The sequence below is a fragment of the Podarcis cretensis genome (genome assembly GCF_951804945.1).
Source record: "Podarcis cretensis genome assembly, chromosome: 4".
Classification (NCBI taxonomy): Eukaryota; Metazoa; Chordata; class Lepidosauria; order Squamata; family Lacertidae; genus Podarcis; species Podarcis cretensis.
Window position 1 is genome coordinate 12,493,982 of NC_137173.1, and position 9,421 is coordinate 12,503,402.

Here is a 9,421-nt window from a genome sequence, read left to right on the forward strand (position 1 = left end):
TTTTTTGTATTGAATATACAGTGCTACCTCGGGTTACATATCCTTCAGGTTACATACACTTCAGGTTACAGACTCTGCTAACCCAGAAATATTACCTCGGGTTAAGAACTTTGCTTCAGGATGAGAACAGAAATCGTGCTCTGGCGGCGCGGCAGCAGCAGGAGGCCCCATTAACTAAAGTGGTGCTTCAGGTTAAGAACAGACCTCCAGAACGAATTAAGTACTTAACCCGAGGTACCACTGTATGCTATATGGTAATTTATGGACCTTATAGGTATCTAAAGCCATTTGCACATGTTGCCATGCAACCAGTCCATGCAGAATGTAGGCACCCTATATATAGAAAGGAGCAAACCAGTGATATTTTAGGAGCAGGCTAGCAGGTGGGGCCCATTGCTTACATCATAGGAGCCTACACAACACAAAACACTGTTGTTGTATGTAGGTTTTATTTTATTTGTTTTTTGTCTTATATTTTGGAAATGTACATCCAGGTATTTTTTCCTTTATATTTTTTTGCGGCCCCCAAGAGAGTGGGGCCCTAAGCTATAGCTTGTTTAGCTTATACGTAAATCCGGCACTGTCCATACAAAAGAATCCCCCATGCATATAGGAAGAAAGCATCTCAGGGAAAAGGCTAAGCTAGAAAGCCTTTCCTTTTGACATGCTTATTCTCTACATGCAGGGAATGCATTTATTTTTGCAAGAAACAACCCTAACCTTCACTCTGGCATAGGAGGGTTCAGAATCAGGGTTTTGATTATCTCAGCGAGATCCAGGCTAAAATCTTGGATTATGATGATGAATAATTGATACATCTTTGTTTTTTACTAAGTAAGCAGCCATATTTAATTGAACTTTATTATGGTTTGCATGACATGACATTATTCTGATTGGACGGTTTTGCTGAGTGTCTCAAAATGATAATTACCCAAATAAAATTAAATCTGTATTTCTGCTAACAGCATTTTAAATGTATCCTCACAATGGATTTGATGATACTGCAGAATAGGATTCATTACAGGATATGATCTTTATTTATTCCTTTACCCTATCCAACCCCTCCCCACCCCCATTGTCTTTAAGTTTGGCACAAATGCGCCATAAAATGAAAACAGACTCCTTTTAAAAAATCTCTTTAATATCTAGCAGTTAGGCACCAATTTGGATTTTGGATGATCTTATTATCTTCAAGATGATCAAACAGAGAAAAATACTGTCTGTGGATGGCTTGTGGGGGAGGCCAAGTTGTGCTGCCGTGATTGCACAGCTCAGTGAGTGCTCTATGATACAAATTGTGGAGTGTACAGTGTATCTAAATGCGTGACTACTCAGAAACAAGTACTACTGCATCCAGTGTGGCTTACTCCCTAGTAAGGCTGCGTGGGGTGAGAAATTAGATTCTGTCCACATTGAAAGATGAACCTACGTGAGCCATAGTTTACAAAACAATGTGCAAACCTAAAAACAGCCTTTCTTAGAAATTTTTCACATTTCCAAATATTGCAATGTAGTTCTCCAACCAAGTACAGTGGTACCTCGTGTTAAGAACTTAATTTGTTCTGGAGGTCCGTTCTTAACCTGAAACTGTTCTTAACCTGAGGTACCACTTTAGCTAATGGGGCCTCCCGCTGCCACTGCTGCATGATTTCTGTTCTCATCCTGAATCAAAGTTCTTAACCCAAGGTAATATTTCTGGGTTAGTGGAGTCTGTAACCTGAAGCGTCTGTAACGAAGCGTCTGTAACCAGAGGTACCACTGTAACGTGCTCAAAAACGCACATACTAGGATAGGATAAAGCGTGCACAGAAATGCCTATGTTTGTGAAATTGACATACAAAATTCATCACAGGAAAATTGCTTTGCAAAAGAAAATGTATATATTAGACAAAATTGCATACCAAAATTACAAAAATTTGCACTAAGAATTTCAGCGAGGATAACAACAACAACAACAACAACCTAATGTGGGAATGTGGAGAACTGAGCATGAGATTGGAAAAAGAAACTGTCCGTTCCTACTCCCAGGTAAGTGTGTGCATGCAGACTGCTTACTTAGAAGTAAGCCCAACCGAAATCAGCAGGACTTGCTTTTGACTAAACATGCTTTCTGGATCAGGTGGCTGTCAGCAGGATTTAAGCCTTGCCCCTATTTTGGAGAAGGCAAGGGGAAATGAAGGCAGAACAAGAGGCAGGCATGGCAACGGAGAGCTTTTTCTCTCTTTCGAGCCAATTTGCCAGCTTTCTGCTGTGATCACTGCAAAAAGGAGAAGCGGAGATAGGGGCTGGAAGGACACACAACAAAAGCGCCGGTTTCTGGGGAAACGTGGCTCTAGAAGATAACTCGGGCCACAGTTAAAGCAATGGTTGTGGGGTGGGGGGAGCAGTAGGAGAAGTGTCAAAACATTTAGATGACTGGGACATTTATCCTGGTGCTGGGGGAGAGGAGCCGAGAAGCTTTTTGCCAAATCCCAGTTGCTCCATTGCTGCCGATCTGGCTGGGAACTGAAGGCAAAGGAAAAAGATAAGCCGCCAGTTACCCTTCCATTTCTTTTGTGCTGGGGGGGGGGGAAACCAGATGCAGCATTGTTAATATTTGTTTTAATCCTGCCTTTCCCCAGAGGCGCCAATAGGTGGTTTTTTTTGGCCCAGTGGATAGGGCCCTCCAACCCACTGGCAAAAGAGGATGCATAAAATTTGCATGTGCTTCTTCTCACATGCAAATCTGTGTCCTCTTTTGCAAGCAGGTAAAGGTAAAGGGACGCAGGTGGCGCTGTGGGTTAAAGCCTCAGCGCCTAGGGCTTGCCGATCGAAAGGTCGGCGGTTCGAATCCCTGCGGTGGGGTGCGCTCCCGCTGCTCGGTCCCAGCGCCTGCCAACCTAGCAGTTCGAAAGCACCTCCGGGTGCAAGTAGATAAATAGGGACCGCTTACCAGCGGGAAGGTAAACGGCGTTTCCGTGTGCGGCTCTGGCTCGCCAGAGCAGCGATGTCACGCTGGCCACGTGACCCGGAAGTGTCTCCGGACAGCGCTGGCCCCTGGCCTCTTGAGTGAGATGGGCGCACAACCCCAGAGTCTGTCAAGACTGGCCCGTACGGGCAGGGGTACCTTTACCTTTACCTTTAAAGGTAAAGGGACCCCTGACCATTAGGTCTAGTCGTGACTGACTCTGGGGTTGCGGCGCTCATCTCGTTTTACTGGCCGAGGGAGCCAGCGTACAGCTTCGGGGTCAAGTGGCCAGCATGACTAAGCCGCTTCTGGAGAACCGGAGCAATGCACGGAAATGCCGTTTACCTTCCCGCCAGAGCGGTACCTATTTATCTACTTGCACTTTGACGTGCTTTCGAACTGCTAGGTTGGCAGGAGCAGGGACTGAGCCACGGGAGCTCACCCCGTCACAGGGATTCGAACCGTCGACCTTCTGATGGGCAAGTCCTAGGCTCTGTGGTTTTAACCCACAGTGCCACCCGCATCCCTCTTTGCAAGCAGAGAGCCCCCCCCCCAAATAAAGCAATAGTCCCTAATCACACTTGATATAATGCCTGGCAGACAGTCAACAGGTGAAGCGTTCCCTGTAATGGTATTTCGATAAGGATTAAGGCTTGACCTACTGAATTTCTGCCTGCAACCCAGCTGCTAATGGCACAAGAGCCCTGGCTTTTCTCTAATGCCAACCCTAAAAGCAAAGTCTAGACTGCAGTCCTAGAGTCTGCAGCAAAGAGACTGACTTCTGAGCGGACATGTATATCATTACAGTAGTACCTCGGGTTAAGTACTTAATTCGTTCTGGAGGTCCGTACTTAGCCTGAAATTCTTCTTAACCTGAAGCACCACTTTAGCTAATGGGGCCTCCCGCTGCCACCGTGCCCCCAGAGCACGATTTCTGTTCTCATCCTGAAGCAAAGTTCTTAACCTGAAGCACTATTTCTGGGTTAGCGGAGTCTGTAACCTGAAGCATATGTAACCTGAAGCGTATGTAACCCGAGGTACCACTGTATACCATAACTTTATACAGTGAATTCTTAATTAATGCTAGGTCTTTAGCTCTTGCTTCCAAAGATTTCATATTTTGCACCTGTCATTTGGGAGCGGGGATTCTTTAATACTTATTGTGCGCAGTGGCATTTGCAGAAAATAACTTCAAGGAAGTACCGGATCTCAGCAGAGCCCACCACAAGAAAGATGTGTCCTGGTAGCTGGGGGAAGGAAAGGTAAAACTACAGAAATTCCAAGCAGGAAAAGTGCAAGGAAGGGGGACACCAGAGAAAGCAACAGAGAAGAGGTTGGCTTGTTTTTGTTTTTTTTTAAAGACCATCTCATCCAAGAGGGACTTGGTTTCACCTTTCTGTTTCAAGTGACCCGGTTACATTGCCATGACGGCTTATTCCCACGCTGTGTGTGAAAAAGCAGAAAAGGTTTACGTTGCTTGATGGTTATTAATTTAAAATGATTCTGGGGTGCCAGGAAAACTCTTTGCTCCCACCTCATCTCATCTCCACAGGTGGGTATTGAGGAGATCGCTGGGATGATACATGGACAAGACCAGGACCAATGAGAAAGGGGGCCCATTTGGCCTTCAGCTCAAAAGGGGCCATCAGATTTAGACACTGGCTCATTTTTTTGCCGGGGGGGGGGGGGTAGGGAGAGAGATTTCATTAGTTTCACAACTTCGTTCCTGCATGCACCAGACCAGGCCCAAATGTGACATCCCTCTGCAAATCTAAGCCAAGTGAGAGATGTGATGATTTTCTCACTAACTGATAAGAGATTGATCAGATGAATAATTCACAGATATTAATAGATTGGGTTCTAACGGTTGGGAACATGCAAGGATGGAAGTGACCTGAGACTTTTTGGAATGCTAAGAGGCCAGTCTGGAGCACAAGGGTGGCAGCAGCGTGGGGGCAGGAGGGACAATTGCCCCTCACAACTACAAACAAGAAGCTTGCCCCCCCTCATTAAGGTTTACAGTCATACCTCGGGTTGAATGTGCTTCAGGTTGAGCGCTTTCGGGTTGTGCTTCACGGCAACCCGGAAGTAACAGAGCGCGTTGCGTCCGGGTTTCGCCACTCGTGCATGCGCAGACGCTCAAAATGACATCGTGCGCATGCGCGGAAGCGACAAAACGTGACCTGCGCATGCCATCGCGTCTTACGTTCTATTCAGGATGCGAACGGGGCTCTGGAACGGATCCCATTCGCATCCCAAGGTACCACTGTACTGTTATTTTTCTTTCGGAGATCTTTGCATGTGAGAAGCAACTCACCCACCTAGAAATATACTTTGCCCCTTCTGCGCCCATGCCTATAATTCCTCCCCTCCACTGTTGCCACTGCTGAGCACCTGTTCCTCCATAGTCAGCCCCCCACCCTGCAAACACACACACACACACACACACACACACAAACACACACTGATGCAGCTCACACAAAAAAGCCCTATTGGAGAAAATGTTAGGAAAAGCTCTATTTTCCCATCACGCCCTTATTAAACCCTGATTCAAGTTTCCCACTGAATCTGGGCCACTGGTGATCCTTTAGCTCAGTTGCCTGAGTCGGGCTTCTTTTCTCTGCGGTATAAACGCCCTGCTGTTTGTTGATAGTATTAATAATATGAGCAGCAGGAGTCTGTAGACGTTTGGGGCCTAGGCTGCGGGAATTGTTCTCGGATGACATCGGGCCGCCTCTGTAAATTACTCGGCGACCTGGGATTTCGGCAGGTTACCGCTATAACTCAAGGGCCTGCGGTTATTGCGTTTGCCTCCTGCTGCCTTCCCGCTTATTGGCCTCTTCTCGACATGAGGAGATGGCAGGCCCTGTCGCTTTGGGAGAGAGACCTTGGAAGCGGTGTCTCACAAAGGTCTTGTGCCATTGTTTCGACAAAAGCCTCAAGCGCGGAGTTCAGGAAATTAAAGGGAGGGCATGAGACCGAGAGCTGCCGCTTCTCGTGGAAATGGTTTTGCCCAACTCAAAGGCGAAAGAGGCTAGTCATGCCTGTTCGTTTTTGGAAGAGGTGTGTCTGCATTAGAACGCAAGAAAAGCCATCTAGGCCATTCTCGCAGCAGCCAACCTGATGTCTGTGGGAAGCAAGAAAGCAGGATTCAAGCAAAAGGGCGCTTTCCCCTTCTGTGGCTTCCAGCAATTGGCATTCAGAAGCATTGCTGCCTGCAAGTGTGGCGGCAGAACATAGCCGTTATGGCTAGTAGTCCTTGATAGTTGCAGAGCTGGAAATTCTGGGTATCTCCACCTGGCTTGTGCTGGCCCTTTGCTGCCTGAGGTGACACAGTGTAGGAATGATCGCTGGGTTGCAGAGCACACTCCGGCCCATGGGCAGCCTCAGCTGCCTGCACGCATGACCTTGGGGTGCGGAGCACTCTCTCCCTCACAGATAAAGCCACAGCTGTCTGAACATCTTGCCCTCAGTCTAACCTTTTGGGATCTCAGTAATCCGCCATGTCCTGTCTGTGACCTTTGTCTCTTTTGTCATACATTGTGCAAGAGGAAAATGACATGGTGGAAACAGGTGCCAAAATAACTTTGTACCACCCCACGATCTTGGGACTGTGTAAAGCTCACAGCCCAAAATGTATCTACCTGGGTTTGCATATTGTGTCAATAAAAAGGAGCCTCCACAGAGCTGGCCGGCAGCTTGCTTGCTTGCAGCTCACCTGTGCGCAGCTTACCTGCATTACCAACTCCTGCCTCATGTCCTTCACTTCACACAGCAGCAAACATATTGATTACCTGACCTCACCTCCCTGCCGGACAGGGAGCAGCATCCTTTCTGGAACTCCTTCCCCACCTGACAACACGGCTTTGCAGTGGCTCCTCCCTTCAGGAAAAGCTGGAGCAAAGCCCTGCCACACTGCCAGGGTGGGGAATCTCCCTGCCCCCTGCCCAGCAGCAAAGTTGGGTGGCAGAACACCTCCTCTCATGCCAACTTGGCAGAAGGGGAGGCGTTCCACAGAGCTTTGTTGCAAGTCCCTCTCTGCCCCAGAGGCTGGGGAGACCAGTGGCAAATTTGGGCAGCAGAACATGGGCGATGCCCCTTAGAGAGTGCCGCCTGAGGCAGTCGTCTCATTCTGCCTCATGGGCAGGCCGGCTCCATCTGGCTGTAATGCATCCTTGTGTTGTGAATATTCATCTTACTTTCTTGGGTAGCAGATTAAGAGATGTGTGTGAATGCAGAAGAGTCCTGTCTATTGCTCTGTCCCCTTTTACTTCTGGGCTTGCATGCAGCCTCAAGACATTTGGCCAAGGGAATGTGGCCCTCAGTCCAGAAAAGGTTGCCCAACGCCTGGGCCATAAAGGTAAAGGGACCCCTGACCATTAGGTGCAGTCATGGCTGACTCTGGGGTTGTGGCGCTCATCTCGCTTTATTGGCCAAGGGAGCCGGCGTACAGCTTCCGGGTCATCTGGCCAGCATGACTGAGCCGCTTCTGGCGAACCAGAGCAGCACACGGAAATGCCGTTTACCTTCCCGCTGGAGCAGTACCTATTTATCTACTTGCACTTTTACATGCTTTTGAACTGCTAGGTTGGCAGGAGCAGGGACTGAACAACGGGAGCTCACCCCATCGTGGGGATTTGAACCGCCAACCTTCTGATCGGCAAGTCCTAGGCTCTGTGGTTTAACCCACAGCGCCACCCATGTCCCTTTAGCCATAATGATGGCATAAATCGGTGGATCCTGAAGTGGGTGGTACTGCCCCCTGGGGTGGGTGGGATTACCTTGAGGTGCTTAGAGGGAAGTGCAGCAAACAGAGGACTCTGTAGGTGCAAATGGCTTTGAAAAGCTGGTACCACTGGATCAAGTTCAGCAGTTTTGTTGCATTAATTCAGCTAAATGGTTTTAACTGGATTTTGAATAAACGTGCAACTAATTGTTCCCACTTTGGATTTTATTGTGTTATTATCTCCCTTAGTGGGTCTTGAAGACAGCTATTCTGAATAATGCTTTTGGTGGGGGGCACAACTGATGAATTTATGGAACTATGGGGGAAATGGCCCCAAAACATCTGGGAACCACTGCTTTGATATATGCAGGTATGTACAGCACTCAGAATATTTTAGGTAATTGGCTGCTGTCTTACATGACACATTCTTGAAGACAAACCCTCTTTCCCATTCAGTATTATGCATTGAATGGGGTGGTAAGGATCTGTTTCTACGATGAAAGAAAATTCAGCAATGCTTAGTTTGTTTTTTCGGTTGTTAGTTTGCTAATTTTGCTAATATTGCTTTGTGGGTTACAAGAGCTGTAATGCTTTGTGAATTTTGCAATATGACTTTTCTCATAGTTGTGCTGTTTAGCCTATTTGTAAAGTTGTTTTGTTACTGGTGTTTTATGGAAGGTGGTTGTTTTACTAATGATTTGTTAATGTTATGTTGTGGTGTTCTACTATATTTATAGTATGTAAGCCGCCTTGCGACTCGAGTGAAAAGCGGAAATATAATAATGATGAATTTTATCTAGTTCCAAAACATTTTAGGCAGCTGGAGGCAAAACAAATGCTCATCTTGCTCCAAGTTCCACTATTTAGCTTTTGTGAGGAGTTGGTTTTGTTTTTTTTAATGCTCTTTAGAGTGCTCCTTAGCTACTTCCAGCAGCTTTGGTGGTTGTGTTTTTCTTTTTCTTTTCTTTAAAAAAAGAGAGGCATTAGAAAAAGTATTTTAAAAAGCTGCCAGCTACTCATAACCTCTGCAGACTAAGCATTTGCTCCTGTATAGAAAGAGCGACCGCCTCCCAATAGCATTGTCCAGCACATTAGAGAAAAGGATTAAGCCGATACATTCAGCTATTCTAACAGATTTCCTTTACGCCTTCAATACCCCACTCTCACATTCACTTGGATAATCACATTAGTTTTGTCGTTAAGAAAGGAGGGCACACCACCTCCCCTTCTATGGCAAATACCTAAACTGCTTACCCACCACCCAAAGGGGTTGCATAGATTAGGGAAACAAGACAAACGGAAGGGATTTGCCATCCTGCAGCTCCATGTTTCAGGACAGCCCTTTATTTTTTTTCACAGCAAGGAGATGGAACTAAAATATTTTTCCCCCTTTGCAAATGGAAACTGGGGGCTGCTGGGGTGGGAGAGAGGAAGCAATGGAAACCAGAGGGAGACGGTTATGCAGAAGATGGGATGGCATCTGAAAAACAACGGCACCCTCTTCAGTTAGCACCTTGAATAACAAGTTTCGAGGGGGTCACATTTCTGGATCTGCACAAACTAGCGCTGCTGGCAAGAGCTTCCTCCATTCATTCATTTACAATTCCCTTCTAATTAATGATAAAATAAATGGGAAGAGCCTGGTGTTATCAGGCCAATGGTCCAGCTCTCGCAGCGGCCACCCAAACTTGGTTCTAATCCCACCTGCAGCTGCCAAGATGCAAACAGCTCGCCACTAGAAACATAAT